Genomic DNA, 16,079 nt, shown 5'->3' with positions numbered 1-16,079 from the left:
GTGGGCTGCAGTATCAAGGTATTCTTTTGTTATTCGTAGCGGAGAAATTCGGCAGTGCGTTCCTTTTGCCCTGTGACGTAACGTACACTGGGGACACACACAGAAGTGAGCTCATTACAGAAGGGGTGGTGGTACTCCATACCAAGGGGCGGAGCTTAAGCAGAGGCTCTTATTTGTGCGCTAGATCACTGAACGCGCGGTAGATTTCCCTGCCACCCAAATGCGTCACAGCTAGATGCATGAAAAAAAAAACTGATGGTACAGCGAGAATACTCACTGAAATAAAATATCTCTGAGATCGCCTAAGTTAAGCGATATCAGGCGTGGTCGGCACTTGTATGGGTGACCATCCAGGCCGCCATGCGCTGCTGCCATTTTTCGGGGTGCACTCCGCCTCGTGATGCCAATTGAGAAACTACTCGACCGAATAGTAGCGGCTTCGGTCAAAAATACCACCATAAAGAACGGGAGAGCGGTGTGCTGACCCCACGCCCCTCCTATCCGCATCCTCCTCTGAGGATCACACGGCGGTCGGATGGTTCTGAAAGGCCACTCGTGGCCTGAAGACTGAGTGAGGGCTACGTAAAAATACTGAACATTTAGTGTCACACAATCCAGTAACGCTACATTAATTCCACAGCTACCGAAGTGAGCGCACCGATGCCACAACTGCATCGCTGCTTGGATCATTTTGTACTCCAACAATTCTAGTTACAGCAATAATATAAATTGTCATTTATACTACGTTAATTAACAAATTAATGGCATTAGACCTTCAAAAGAGGCGACGAAATGGACTTGGTTATACTATGATCTTCAAGCTCCATGGTTTAATCCACTGAGTGGTTTTAATGCTGCTTCCATCAAACATGTTTGCAGAGAAACAAATTAAGCTACAATGCACCATTCTCTTCTGCAGGGTTTCACTAACTGCTTGCTACGGAACACTGGTGATCTGCAGGAAGTGTGTAAATGGTACAGGATAAATGATTAATAACGTGGCGTTTGTTTGACTATTCTTTTTTAATTTTCTCAAATTTTTATGATTCCTGGTGTACTAGTTATGATTTAAGATCGTACGGGTAGTTGAATAAACAAGTTTGTTTTATTTAAAAAATACGTTAATTTTATTTACTTACAACATCCACGTCAATCCTTACAAGGATACTCCTCAAATCAAACTCAAGTGCCCGGCAGAGGATCCATCGACCCTCCTTCATACTAATTTTCTTTTATTTTAGTCTCGAAGAGCGCGCGGAAGAAACGAACACCTATCTATATCTTTCCACGCGAGCGTTGATTTCCCTTACTTTATTGTATTTAACGTTTCTACCTAGGTAGGCAGGAGTCAACAAAATACTTTCACATTCATAGGAGAAAGATGGTTATAGAAATTTCGTGAGAAGATATCGCCGCAATGAAAAACGCCTCTGTTTTAATGAAGTCCACCCTGCATCATGTCAGTGACACTCTTTCCCTTATTTCTATACAATACGAAACACGCTACCCTCAGTATGAGATGTGACCACCTCTGAAAGCTACAAATGCCCGACAACGACGTGGCGTGCTGTGGTTCATGTCATAAATCTCATCTTGAGGCATAAGGCCTTCCTTCTTGCAGAGCTGCTCCCACGTTTTGGAGAATTGTTGCTGGATGCTGATGCGATGCAACCCGTCTCCCTAGTGCATCCCAGACATCCCCTGTACGATTTACATCGGGAGAGCGAGCTGGCTAAGCCGGAAGTGGAACATCTTCCATTTTCCAGGAAACATCAACTACCAATGCACTATGAGGTCGAGAATTATCGTCCTTAAATACGCACCTCGCAACAACGGTACACGAGGTCTCAAGGTCTCGTCACTATACCTGACAGGAATTCCGTTTCAAACGCTCTGTTATATCCCCGTTATAATAATAAAACAAGTACAGTCCTTTAAAGACTGAGCGGCTCTCTTGTGTATTAGACCGACTGTTCCCATTGGTTGGGGGAGGGGGGCGGGGGCAGTTGTGGGTACTGATGAGTATCCACAATAACACAGACGTGCTTTTACCTAAGACGTTTCCATTCGAATCGTACTCATTCGTTCAGCTGCCTGCATACCAACCAGTTCGTTTTAGTTTACAATTGTTTTGTCTGCACCTAGAAGTGTGTTTGTATACCTGATGAATTGCGTATCATATTACCTTCTAATCTTCTAATGAGACGGAAGTAGGACACCAGAATAGAAAAACGTGCCGTAGATATAGCTCGGCATCAGGAGGGATATTCTAGTATGACAAGAGCAATAAGAGTTGTCGTAGATCTGCAGTTGTAAATGCATTTCAAGAAAACTGATACTAAGGCGAGTGTTTCGCGATCTGGAAGACCCGAGTAACATCATAAGGGAAGGATCAATTCATATGTGTACCGAATAAACGTAATAATGTTCGTACTGCATCTAAAACTTGCAAGGTTGTAAATAGTATGGGCTCCGCTCCAGTCTCTGAACAGTGCCGTCTTCGTTAACAAGGTTCAAATGGTTCAAATGGCTCTGAGCACTATGGGACTCAACTGCTGTGGTCATCAGTCCCCTAGAACGTAGAACTACTTAAACCTAACTAACCAAAGGACATCACACACATCCATGCCAGAGGCAGGATTCGAACCTGCGACCGTAGCAGTAGCACGGTTCCGGATTGCGCGCCTAGAACCGCGAGACCACCGCGGCCGGGGTTAACAAGGTTTAAAGAGCTCCATAGCGGTCAAAATGCCTTTATTATGAACACATAATAAGTTAAGAAGATTGCAGTGGATCTAGCAACACAAAACGTGGAGTGTGTAGCAATGAACCAAGGTTTCCTCAGGTACGAATGTAAGTATTTGGAAGCTATCGTTAAATGTTTGTTCGTCGTCATCGTGGAGAACGTATGAAGAGTCAGTGTGTGACACCAACGGTGAAGTATGATGGAGGATAGTTGATGATTTCAGGATGTGCTGCGGATGATAAAGTCGATGATCTAGTGAAGATTAATGGAACATTAAAGAAGGAAAGGTATCAGAGGACACTGATAAACAGTTCAATTCCACCTAGCATGAGACTTAATTGTCGTGGGTTTCTCCTGGAGCAGAAAAATGATCCCAGATACCTTACCGTAAGACATCCGGGCTGATAAGCCTTGGGAAAATTTTATCCGTCGACCACTGCCAATCAGTCCGAAAGCGTTAACTGAAGTCAGTAATGGCGTGAAAGCCTACACTGTATGGTCCCAAATATGCTTCCAAATTGTGCAGAGAGCCTGACAATAGAAAAGAGAAATCTCACTGAACTCCTGTGTGATGAACATAACGTAGAGGTAAGAAAGTGAGGTCATCTAATGTTGGAGAGCTATGAAGTAATTTAGAGACGAGTTGGACTCTAATATCTTCAAATACACTACAAACTCGTACCTTCAGTGACTAGTGTTTGTGCAGCTGATAGTAGATCATAGGGAAGGAAAGGGGGTGGGGATAATTTGAAGAGGCTAAAATCTGAACTGTATTACTTGGTATGAGAGAGACAAAGTATTTGGTTTGTTAGCGTATTCACTTTGCACTATGTGTTTGTACATTAAAACGTGGTATGTAGTTTTTATCATGGGTGATAAAAAACTACGACCTGTAGAGTATTATGAGCTCATTACCGCGTAGCCACATCTATTTCGTATTTCTTATCTTAATCATTTTATTTTAATGGTAATGTATAATTTCCTTATGTCGGTCATTAGTAAAAACTTTTCGCCATGTGAGTATAGGGCGTGTACTGTGCATTTTGAGGGCATTAGGTGAAAGGTCATCAAAGGGCGATTGAAAATGCCTAGCCAGTTAATTTTTATGTTGATTTATGAATTATAATTAGTAAACACAGAGGTTCGTAGCGAAATTGAATATAGTAACACTCAAACCCTTCAAAAATAAACGAAAACTGTACCTATTCAGAAAATCAGATAAAAATTCAGTTGATGTCTTCCTGAGACACGTTCTCCACTCCTTCCATATTATCAGTGTAATAGTAGATCAGATGTGGCCTGAATTCAGAGAAGTAGTGGCTCTGAGCACTATGCGACTTAACATCTGTGGTCAGCAGTCGCCTAGAACTTAGAACTAATTAAACCTAACTAACCTAAGGACGTCACACACATCCATGCCCGAGGCAGGATTCGAACCTGCGACCGTAGCAGTCGCGCGGTTCCGGACTGAGCGCCTAGAACCGCGAGACCACCGCGGCCGGCTCAGAGAAGTAGTACCGGCATCAATTGAAGAGATTTACACCAAATAAAGTAACACACGACGTAGATGATCCTCCTTGGTACACAAAGCTGGTCAGAACAGTGTTGCAGGAACATTGGGAAAAAAGATGCCAGATTTAAACGGACACAAAATCGCCACGACTGGCGATCTTTTACAAAAGCTCAAAATTTAGCTCTGACATCAATGTGAGATGATTATAATAGTTTCCACAATGAAACTTTATCTCGAAACCTGGCAGAAAATCCAAACAGATTCTGACCGCAAGTAATTATGCTAGCAGCAAGACACATTCTACGCTTTCTCTATGCGATAGCAATGGAAATACTGTCGACGACAGTGTTTCCAAGGGAGAGTTACTAAACGCACCCTTCCGAAAATCCTTTACAACAAAAGAATTCCAGAATTCGTATCAAGAACAGTTGCCAACATGAGTAACGTAGAAATAGGTGTCCTCGGAATATTGAAGAAACCTACATCACTTAATAAAAGCAAGTCTTCCGGACCAGACGGTATACCCGTTAGGTTGCTTTCGGAGTATGCTGATACAATAGCTCCATATTAAACAATCATATTAAAGTGTTCGCTCGACTGAAGATCCGTCCCCAAAGACAGATATTCAAGAAAGGTAGTAGGAATGTTCCACTAAATTACTGGCCCATATTATTAACGTCGATATGCAGCAGGATTTTGGAACACATATTGTGTTCGAATTATGTCGGAGAAAAGGTCTATTGCCACACAGTCAACACGGATTTAGAAAACATCGTTCTTCTGAAACACAAGTAGCTCTTAACTCACACAAATTGTTGAGTGCTATCGACAACGGATCTCAAATTGATTCTATAATACTAGATTTCCGGAAGGCTGTACCACACAAGCGGCTGTAGCGAAATTTCGTGCTTATGGAATACTGCCTCAGTTATGTGACTGGATTACTGATTTCTGGTCAGAGAACTGACGGAAAGTCATCGAGTAAAACAGAATTATTTCTAGCGTTTGTCAAGGCAGGCCGTTTGCTATTCCTCATCTACACACCTGAAAATTGAAATTAGAACACCGTGAATTCATTGTCCCAGGAAAGGGAAACTTTGACACATTCCTGGGGTCAGATACATCACATGATCACACTGACAGAACCACAGGCACATAGACACAGGCAACAGAGCATGCACAATGTCGGCACTAGTACAGTGTATATCCACCTTTCGCAGCAATGCAGGCTGCTATTCTCCCATGGAGACGATCGTAGAGATGCTGGATGTAGTCCTGTGGAACGGCCTGCCATGCCATTTCCACCTGGCGCCTCAGTTGGACCAGCGTTCGTTCTGGATGTGCAGACCGCGTGAGACGACGCTTCATCCAGTCCCAAACATGCTCAATGGGGGACAGATCCGGAGATTTTTGCTGGCCAGGGTAGTTGACTTACACATTCTAGAGCACGTTGGGTGGCACGGGATACATGCGGACGTGCATTGTCATGTTGGAACAGCAAGTTCCCTTGACGGTCTAGGAATGGTAGAACGATGGGTTCGATGACGGTTTGCATGTACCGTGCACTATTCAGTGTCCCCTCGACGATCACCAGAGGTGTACGGCCAGTGTAGGAGATCGCTCCCCACACCATGATGCCGGGTGTTGGCCCTCGGTCGTATGCAGTCCTGATTGTGGCGCTCACCTGCACGGCGCCAAACACGCATACGACCATCATTGGCACCAAGGCGGAAGCGACTCTTATCGCTGAAGATGACACGTCTCCATTCGTCCCTCCATTCACGCCTCTCGCGACACCACTGGAGGCGGGCTGCACGATGTTGGGGCGTGAGTGGAAGACGGCCTAACGGTGTGTGGACCGTAGCCCAGCTTCATGGAGACGGTTGCGAATGGTCCTCGCCGATACCTTAGGAGCAACAGTGTCCCTAATTTGCTAGGAAGTGGCCGTGCGGTCCCCTACGGCACTGCGTTGGATCCTACGGTCTTGGCGTGCATCCGTGCGTCGCTGCGGTCCGGTCCCAGGTCGACGGGCACGTGCACCTTCCGCCGACCACTGGCGACAACATCGATGTACTGTGGAGACCTCACGCCCCACGTGTTGAGCAATTCGGCGGTACGTCCACCTGGCCTCCCGCATGCCCACTATACGCCCTCGCTCAAAGTCCGTCAACTGCACATACGGTTCACGTCCACGCTGTCGCGGCATGCTACCAGTGCTAAAGACTGCGATGGAGCTCCGTATGCCACGGCAAAATGAATGACACTGACGGTGGCGGTGCACAAATGCTGCGCAGCTAGCGCCATTCGACGGCCAACACCGCGGTTCCTGGTGTGTCCGCTGTGCCGTGCGTGTGATCATTGCTTGTACAGCCCTCTCGCAGTGTCCGGAGCAAGTATGGTGGGTCTGACACACCGGTGTCAATGTGTTCTTTTTTCCATTTCCAGGAGTGTATTTCAGGCATAAATAGTACAATTAGTTAACTGTCGTTACTTTTCGCAAATGCTGCCACATTTTGAAATTGTCATAAACTACCAGGAAACTCAGAAAAAATTTAATGTTTCTCCAGTGAAGTTGCCTAAAGGGTGAGAAATAGGACACTGTGTAGCCACCCCCTAGACAAGTTCAAATGGTTCAAATGGCTCTAAACACTATGCGACTTATCATATGAGGTCATCAGTCCCCTATACTTAGAACTACTTAAACATAACTAACCTAAGGACATCACACACATCCATGCCCGAGGCAGGTTTCAAACCTGCGACCGTAGCAGCAGCGCGGTTCCGAACTGAAGCGCCTAGAACCGTTCGGTCACAGTGGCTGGCTCTAGGTAAGTGTTCGACCCAAAATTTCTGCTACGCTGCACTTATATTCTGACTTTTCCTCTTTTGGTCGCAACTTTATACACCAATTTCAATGGTCGAAAGACAGAAGGAAGCTCACAACCATAACGCCATATAGGCTATTCACTTAATATGCATCAGATCTATGAAGTCAGAGGTGGTGTTTAAAATTATCAACTTGTGACCATGTTTTAATTGTTAAGCGAAAAACAAAGTGTGTGCCGAACAACGCGTCACTGTGTGGGTTAATACCACAGCTGTAGTTCAAATGCCTCACCAAATTGCCACCATACAGACGATCTTACGGAAAACTGTCTTCAGACGTTTTATCTGTTGGGAAATACGCCATATCCGAGAAGATAGGCCGTTTGCAGCTGTCTGTGGAAAAGTACTTTGGTCGACTGGCACTCTTGTGTTCACCATTTTTACAGCATGAGTGAAGTGGGTACACCCCACTATGGGCCATTTAAAGTGGAACTAGTTGTTGATAAAACTCCTATCATATTTGTTTGAATCGTGCGGAAATTTATTAGGCAACGAAATATTTACGTTTTACAGTTTCTTGAGTAGAGGAGGCCCGTGCTATTCGATCCATTATCAAGAAGAATCTGTTATTTAGACGCAAAAGATGGTAAGAAGAACATCTTATCATGATTTTGCTTAGTAAGTGCTATAGTCACAATGATGGTCATTGAACTCCGGTTTCAGGAGGTGCAAGACATGACATGTGCATCATGGAGAAGTTCAATATCAGAAATTCCAGTGGGCGACCTTCGAGACTGCATACTGCTTCTTCCCACGTGTATCTCCAAAAATAACAGTGACGGGAAAATGAGAGAGATTCGAGGTTACCATCAGTCATTATTATCGTTCGAAACACGAAACGCGATAAGTGGTAGGGGTTCCTGGTGTACGGCATATCACACAGCCGAAGATGGACTGGAGATTATAAGGGTACATATTTGGTCATATAGTGCAACTAATTACACCTGGCTGTTGGTATATTAAAGTATGTATTATATTCATAACTCGACAGCGTATCAGTAACTTAGTAGGCATTTGTGTACAATTAGATTGAAAATATATCATCATGGAACAAAAAGTGCATTACATTCCAAGAATGAACTAGACGTAGTACTTAAAGAGCATATTCAAAGTTTTAACTTCATAGACGTTATCATCATTTTCCATTATTTTCCCTGAATGAGCGGAACCAGAAACAAACAATACCCAGTTACCTCTGCACTGATCTAATTTTAAACGCGTTTGGTTACGATATCTCCCTGGATTCGAAACGTACTAGTTTTGTTAAATGTAACTAACGGATGTCAGTTTCTGGTGTTTCCCTCAGGGAAGGAATGGATATGCAGAAAGGATTTTTGGCTTTTAAGCCTACTGTTTGAGAATGAATTAAAATTCTTTACGTTTCCCCCAGTTAATCTCAACCTAGCATGTAAAAAAATGGTCTCTAGTATCTATGGATAGCTACTCCCAGGTTCCTCACGATAGTTACTATTTCCAGTGATCTCTCTCCCACAGCGTAATCGAACAATACTGCAAGGCACGCAACTCACGCTCCACTGTAGCGCGGCGACTTTATGCGGGTGTCTTCCTTTTCTCTCGACGACCAATACGTTGTGTTCCGTCGACACACGCACGTCAGCGGCATCGTTTCCATTGGTGCTAAGAACATAGAGACTGGACCAACGTGGAGTGAGGTCGTATGACCTTCTCGGATGAGTGTGTGTTCAAATGTGTGTGAAATCTTACGCGACTTAACTGTTAAGCTTGCACACTACTTAATTTAAATTATCCTAGGGACAAACACACACATACACACCCATGCCCGAGGGAGGACCCGAGCCTCCGCCGGGACCAGCAGCACAGGATAAGAGCAGATTTAGTCTATTGGTTCTAGACGTACCCTCATATGAGGAGATATGAGAACACGTAGTCCACCCAGCAACAATGTCGAACAGGGTGGTTCTAGTGGTCTTGATGTTATAATATGAGAAAGTATAATGTTGTATTGGTGTACCGACCTCCAAATCTTTGGACACCGTGCATTCAACGGTCAACATTATCGTGAAACTGGTGTATTCTGACGTGACCTCCTCTTTATGTTGAAGGACCTCTTGGAACAAGAGGATATTCGACGTTTTCCAGACCTTAACCGAATCGACCCCTTGTGGGATGCAGCACGTCCACAATCGCCAACAATCATACAGCAGTTGTAAAGCGCACTGGTGGAAGAAAAGAACGCGCTATCGGGAGATTCCCTACCAACCTCGGAGGTAGAATAGTAGCACATTGCAGACAAGCATTGTCTGTGGTGATCATATAGTCTAATAAGACTAGGCCGGCCGCGTTGGCCGAGTGGTTCTAGGCGCTTCAGTCTGGAACCATGCGACTGCTACGGTGCTACGGTCGCAGGTTCGAATCCTGCCTCGGCCATGGATGTGTGTGATGTCCATAGGTTAGTTAGGTTTAAGTTGTTCTACGTTCTAGAGGAATGATGCCCTCAGATGTTAAGTCCCACAGTGCTCAGAGCCATATGAACCATTTTCTAATAATACTAGTGTTCCACCTGTTTTAATGTACAGGAAAGAATCACAAATAACGGTGACTTCAGTTTTTTGTGTGAACAAAAATATCATTCCTGTTGGTATAACTGCTGTCTTTGAATGAATGTGGATTTTATGTTCGTCTCAGTGCGTACTTATATCAGTTACCTTCCTTGCTGAAACTTACTAATTTCTCTGTGTACGGTCCAAGTTTCAGCGAGCTATAAGTACTCACTTCTGTGCGACGCTATTTGGAGTTAGAAGTTTCCTAGAATTTGGGCTCCCATTTCTAAATATTGAAAGTATCGTGATTCCTCCTGACTGTTAAGTGGTATGTGTCTGCTGGAACACACATGGTAGTGGTATTCTGTACAGCTATCAATGTTGAATTGTTTCGGCTGCTTCTGTATAATTTTTTACACGCACAATATGCCAGTTGTGATTGATTTTAAAGTGTGATAGGTGACATTTTATTCTTTGTAGATTACGTACCTATATCTAATACCACTCGTATTAATCGAATATCATATCCCTCTTCCTCAAAGAGTACAACTGTAGGAAGTGAAGAGTCTGGTCGGCCGTATGGCTTGAAACGTTTGTGGAGCTGACAGCGTAGCAGCTATCGAAAGTCGACAGAATTTTCAGGTTTCAGTGATAGCTGGTGCTGTAACGACTCGTGCTGTGATTGTAGCCCCTCGCGTGTGGAAGTACACTGTCAGATCAAAAAAATCCCGGCACTTTGTTGTATCTACCCTGCGCTATGATGATTTCAGCTCTTCTGGCGACACTTTCAATGAAGAGTCTGATGTCTCTGGATGGCTGCCAGTTCTACCTCAGGAGCCGAAGCTAGGGAAGGCAATGACGTAAGATGTTGGTTTCTCTGGAGCGAAATCGATGTTCTAGCTCAAGCTAAAGATGTTCCATAGAGTTCAAGTCGGGGCTCTGAGTAGGCCATTCAATATCAGGAACAGCGTTGACTCACAGACACTAATTGATGACAGCGTGCATTGCCTTGCTGGTCGGAACAGTCATTGTCTCCGAACTGTTCCTGTACTACCCTCAGTACACAAAGGTTTATAATGTCATGGTATCATTCCGCATTTACCATTACCGTAAGCGCAAAAAGGGAAACACACCCCAACTACGGAACTCCGCCCATACAGTTACACCACCTTCTCAATATTTCATTACTGACATTCCACATGACAGCAAGTAAAGCGTTTACCAAACCAAAAACCTCCTATCGGTTTGCAATGATACTTTGGAACTCAGGAATGATTCCTTCCTCTGCTTTCAAGCGATTTTTTACCATTACCTTTCACCAATAGTCGACGGTCCCTGTTCGTCAGTACATGAGATCTTCCTGCTCTTGGTTTAGGTTCTGCTGTTTCTTCTCTGTACATAGTTACATCCCCCAAGGTCGCCGTGGGCTGCCTTACATGAGTTCAAAATGGCTCTGAGCACTATAGGACTTAAAAGCTATGGTCATCAGTCCCCTAGAACTTAGAACTACTTAAATCGAACTAACCTAAGGACATCACACAACACCCGGTCATCACGAGGCACAGAAAATCCCTGACCCCGCCGGGAATCAAACCCGGGAACCCGGGGCGTGGGAAGCAAGAACGCTACCGCACGACCACGAGCTGCGGACTTACATGAGTGGAAATGTCCCTGTTGGAAACATTACTCAAGTGACATCCAATAACTAGTTCACATTCGAAGCCACTGACCTAAAGAAAGCTGTAATTTTGTTACATAGGCTGTTATTTGTTTGAACTTCCTTTTTTTTCACAAGCGGTTTGGGCTTTTGCAGTCCTTCTCTACCATTTATCTTTAAACTTGCCAAACCTCTAAATTGGGAGCGGTTTCACGGTCTGTGTCTTCATTCGTTTTGGTTCGCACAAAGCGATTGTATTTGAAGTTTTGACAGATTTTTGGTTTGTGTACATCTTTCTATTATTGCTTCTCTGTTAACAACATATTAATAAGCAGTTTTAATAGGAAAATTATTTTCAGCTAGCATCATTTACTTTAGTTTACTCTCTAGTCAATTTAACTTTCTTTCAATAAAAGGAGGGACCCTAAGTGGATATGTGACTGCGGATAAATCACGGTAGGTACAAAAGTCCAGTCCAAAATTACCTTGTATTTGAGCACACTAAACATCCAATGAGCTGATCCTTCATTGTACATTACTATAGTGTTCCATTAACAGTGATAGCTCCAGCTCTTTATCCAACCATCTGAGGCATTGGAAAAGCCTCTCTAAGAATCAACACAATACACAACTTTTACATGAGCAGTTGACAGTTTGGTAGCTCGTCCCCGACTGACTCTCAGTTCCACCTTTTCTGCCTGGGCCAACCACAATTTGCGCGCGGTACACAGTTCCGTTCCCGCGGGGAGCCACAACACCTTTTACATACAAAATAACTAAGGACCCTAAGAGAGGGTCAGCAGTTTACACAAGAGAGAACATACATTTTAAATAAAACAGAACCTTTGCAAATAGACATTTTTATAAAAAATTGTTTAAACAAATTCCAAATATATACAGTAAGTTTTGTCTCCCTCCAATTGGGACAAAGAATTTAAATGTCAGATACACTGTATTGCATACAATCAAATCATGACATCAAAGTTTTTAAAAAGAAAGGAGTATACACTTTAGTGTTATCTACTCAGTCAAACACATTTACAGAAGCTCAACCATGTTACGTTAAATAAAACAAAAGGCAAAATAAATCAGACTATTAGAGCTATGGTGTTAGAAGCGTACTCTGGGCTATATAGAGATCTGAAATCGTAGATATAATGCATTCCAAATCAAGTGTCGGTGCTAGAGGAAGCAAACACTTTTTGCATGTGCTGTGCGAATATCTGCGTCCTTAACTACTGACTTCAAACGTCTGGAAGTAATTGGCCATTTGTAAGATGTCATCCACCGACATGTCGTTCACTAACTGGTACTAGCAGCATCGTAATCTGTACAGGCCTTCTGCTGAATATGAATTCGGATCTGACGCTACAATACCTCTTGGTAAGCAGCATTCTGGTGAAGGAATACAAGGAATTCAGTTGTGTTGCATGTGACAGTATAGCATCCAAACAACTGCAATTCATCATGTACGGTGAATTCTTCACATTCAGTGGCTGCTGAATAGAATGAAGTCCTCTGCGCAATAACTGTGTATTATACGGAAAACAGAAAAAAGTGTTTACGCATAAGATAATTCTGACTGTAGTACGCGGAGGAACTGTCCTTTTTCCTTCCGAATTAACATGTCGGTGCAGGAACGCTGGATTTATCAACAGGAGCTCACCCGTTGACGTTGATCGTAAATATAGTTTTTACACGTAGCGGCAGATAATATAATTTTGAAGGCTCCTGGAGTATTCTGATTGCCTCGTGTGGGTTCAGTGTTCCGCAACAGTTCATCAAAAACCGATATTTTACAAATTAGCGAGCACCGTTCAGCTGATTGTAACTTTTCGCTTAATTGCCATGGTCTACATTGATATTTACGGCGTGTGATATTTTATTGCTCCATCCAGGCAACATCGTTTCCGTCTGTCTTTTTATTTATTGTACGCGTGTGTTATTCGAAAATTTGCAGAAAAGCGTGCGCGCTAGTAATACTGCCGTTTTGTAGAGCGGCATTCGTACACATTAAATATCACAAATACACCGCTTCAGTCTGTATACATAAAAATACAATAGATTTTATATGGGTTTGTAACTATCTCTCAGCGTTTTGGATCATGACAAATAGCCTTCTTAATTTCATGTACACAGGGTGTTACTAAAAGGTACGGCCAAACTTTCAGGTAACAGTCCTCACACACAAAGAAAGAAAATATGTTACGTGGACATGTGTCCGGAAACGCTTACTTCCCGTGTTAGAGCTCATTTTATTACTTCGTTTCTAATTACATTAATCATGGAAGGGAAACACACAGCAACAGAACGTACCAGCGTGACTTCGAACACTTTGTTACAGGAAATGTTCAAAATATCCTCCGTTAGCGAGGATACATGATCCACCTTCCGCCGCATGGAATCCCTGATGAGCTGACGCAGCCCTGGAGAATGGAGTATTGTATCACAGCCGTCCACAATACGAGTACGAAGAGTCTCTACATTTGGTACCGGAGTTGCGTAGGCAAGAACTTTCAAATGCCCCCATAAATGAAAATCAAGAGGGTTGAGGTCAGCAGAGCGTGCAGGCCATGGAATTGGTCCGCCTCTACCAATCCATCGGTCACCGAATCTGCTGTTGAGAAGCGTACGAACACTTTGACTGAAATGTGCAGGAGCCCCATCGTGCATGCACCACATGTTGTGTCGTATTTGTAAAGGCACATTTTCTAGCAGCACAGGTCGAGTATCCCGTATGAAATCACGATAACGTGCTCCATTGAGCGTAGGTGGAAGAACATGGGGCCCAATCGAGACATCACCAACAGTGTCTGCCCAAACGTTCACAGAAAATCTGTGCTGATGACGTGAATGCACAATTGCTCGCGGATTCTCGTCAGCCCACAGGTGGTGATTGTGAAAATTTACAATTTGATCACGTTGGAATGAAGCATCATCTGCAAAGAAAACATTTACACTGAAATGAGGATTGACACATTGTTGGATGAACCATTGGCAGAAGTGTACCCGTGGAGGCCAATCAGCAGCTGATAGTGCCTGCACACGCTGTACATGCTATGGAAACAACTGGTTCTCCCGTAGCAGTCTCCATACAGTGACGTGGCCAACGTTACCTTGTACAGCAGCAACTTCCCCGACGCTGACATTTGGGTTATTGTCAACTGTACGAAGAATTGCCTTCGTCCATTTCAGGTGTCCTCGTCGTTCTAGGTCTTCCCCAGTCGCGATTCGTAGGCTGGAATGTTCCGTGCTCCCTATGACGCCGATCAATTGCTTCGAACGTCTTCCTGTCGGGACACCTTCGTTCTAGAAATCTGTCTCGATACAAACGTACCGCGCCACGGCTATTGCCCCGTGCTAATCCATACATCAAATGGGCATCTGCCAACTCTGCATTTGTTAACATTGCACTGACTGCAAAACCACGTTCGTGATGAACACTAACCTGTTGATACTACGTACTGATGTGCTTGATGCTAGTACTGTAGAGAAATGAGTCGCATGTCAACACAAGCACCGAAGTCAACATTACCTTCCTTCAATTGTGCTAACTGGCGGTGAATCGAGGAAGTACAGTACATACTGACGAAACTAAAATGAGCTCTAACATAGAAATTAAGCGTTTCTGGACACATGTCCACATAAAATCTTTTCTGTATTTGTGTGTGAGGAAAGTTTCCTGAAAGTTTGGCAGTACGTTTTTGTAACACCCTGTATAAATATTGTATCAAATGCTGTCAGACCTTTAAGCTCTAACTGTTAAGTGAGTATTTGCTGTTTCTGCAGATATAAAAGCAGTGCTTTGGCTGAAATCTTATAGAAGTCAGTTATGAATATATCACGGAACCTAAAGTCACATGACTGGTTTTGCTTTTGGTACATTCGTGTAGAATAACAGATGCTGCTTACGTGCACGGCAAGTAAGGAAGACGGTCGCTGTGAAAGAGCAGAACGTTTGTTACACCAAAGCTCTGTGTAGCTCACTCCCAATTAGGACCACAGCATCAGAAGCGCTGTAAATGCAGCCAACACGTGAAATAACGGTTGCCGCACACAAAGAGAATATTTCAAGCTGTTCAGTACACAACAGAGCTTGTATTCCACTTGTAGTCCCCCGCCGACAGTGTACATTTTGTGGACTCTTCGTGAGGCTGGGGGGTCTGTCGGCTGTTACTCCGGGAAAATTTACTGTCAAAGGAGATACAAGCTTCCACCTTCAGTATAGACTAGAATGAAACAGGAGTACAAGAACCGTAAGCGAAATTGACGCCTTACATATGAATTCGAAAGTTTCAAAGTGTGTGTGTGTGTGTGTGTGTGTGTGTGTGTGGTCTCGTACAAGATATGGGCAAACGTTAAACGAACATTCATATGACTGCTTTTCACAACTAAACACGAGATTCTCTCAATCAAAGCCGCGATGACATCTGGGTTAAAGGTGTCATGTTAGAAAAAACATCTATGTCGACGTGAGTGCCCTAGTGACTAATTCTTGGTCTGTAGGTATTTCAAATCTACATTAATATTTCATCTGCGTAACACACGTGGAATTCATAGTTAATATCCAAGTATCAAACTATACCTAAAAGATAGTCTCTAGAACATCACCTCGTCCATATGAGGCAAGATTCAAATTCTCTGTCGAGTGTCGATGTAGCTTCAGATTTGTTTCATACATCACACTAAAATCATGTCAACGAATGTCGCCCAACCAAAAGGCTTTCCAGCCTTCCAGCTCTCCAGTTTGTGTAT

Source organism: Schistocerca gregaria, chromosome 3 (genome assembly GCF_023897955.1).
Source record: "Schistocerca gregaria isolate iqSchGreg1 chromosome 3, iqSchGreg1.2, whole genome shotgun sequence".
Lineage (NCBI taxonomy): Eukaryota > Metazoa > Arthropoda > Insecta > Orthoptera > Acrididae > Schistocerca > Schistocerca gregaria.
Note: the sequence above shows the minus strand (reverse complement) of the source record.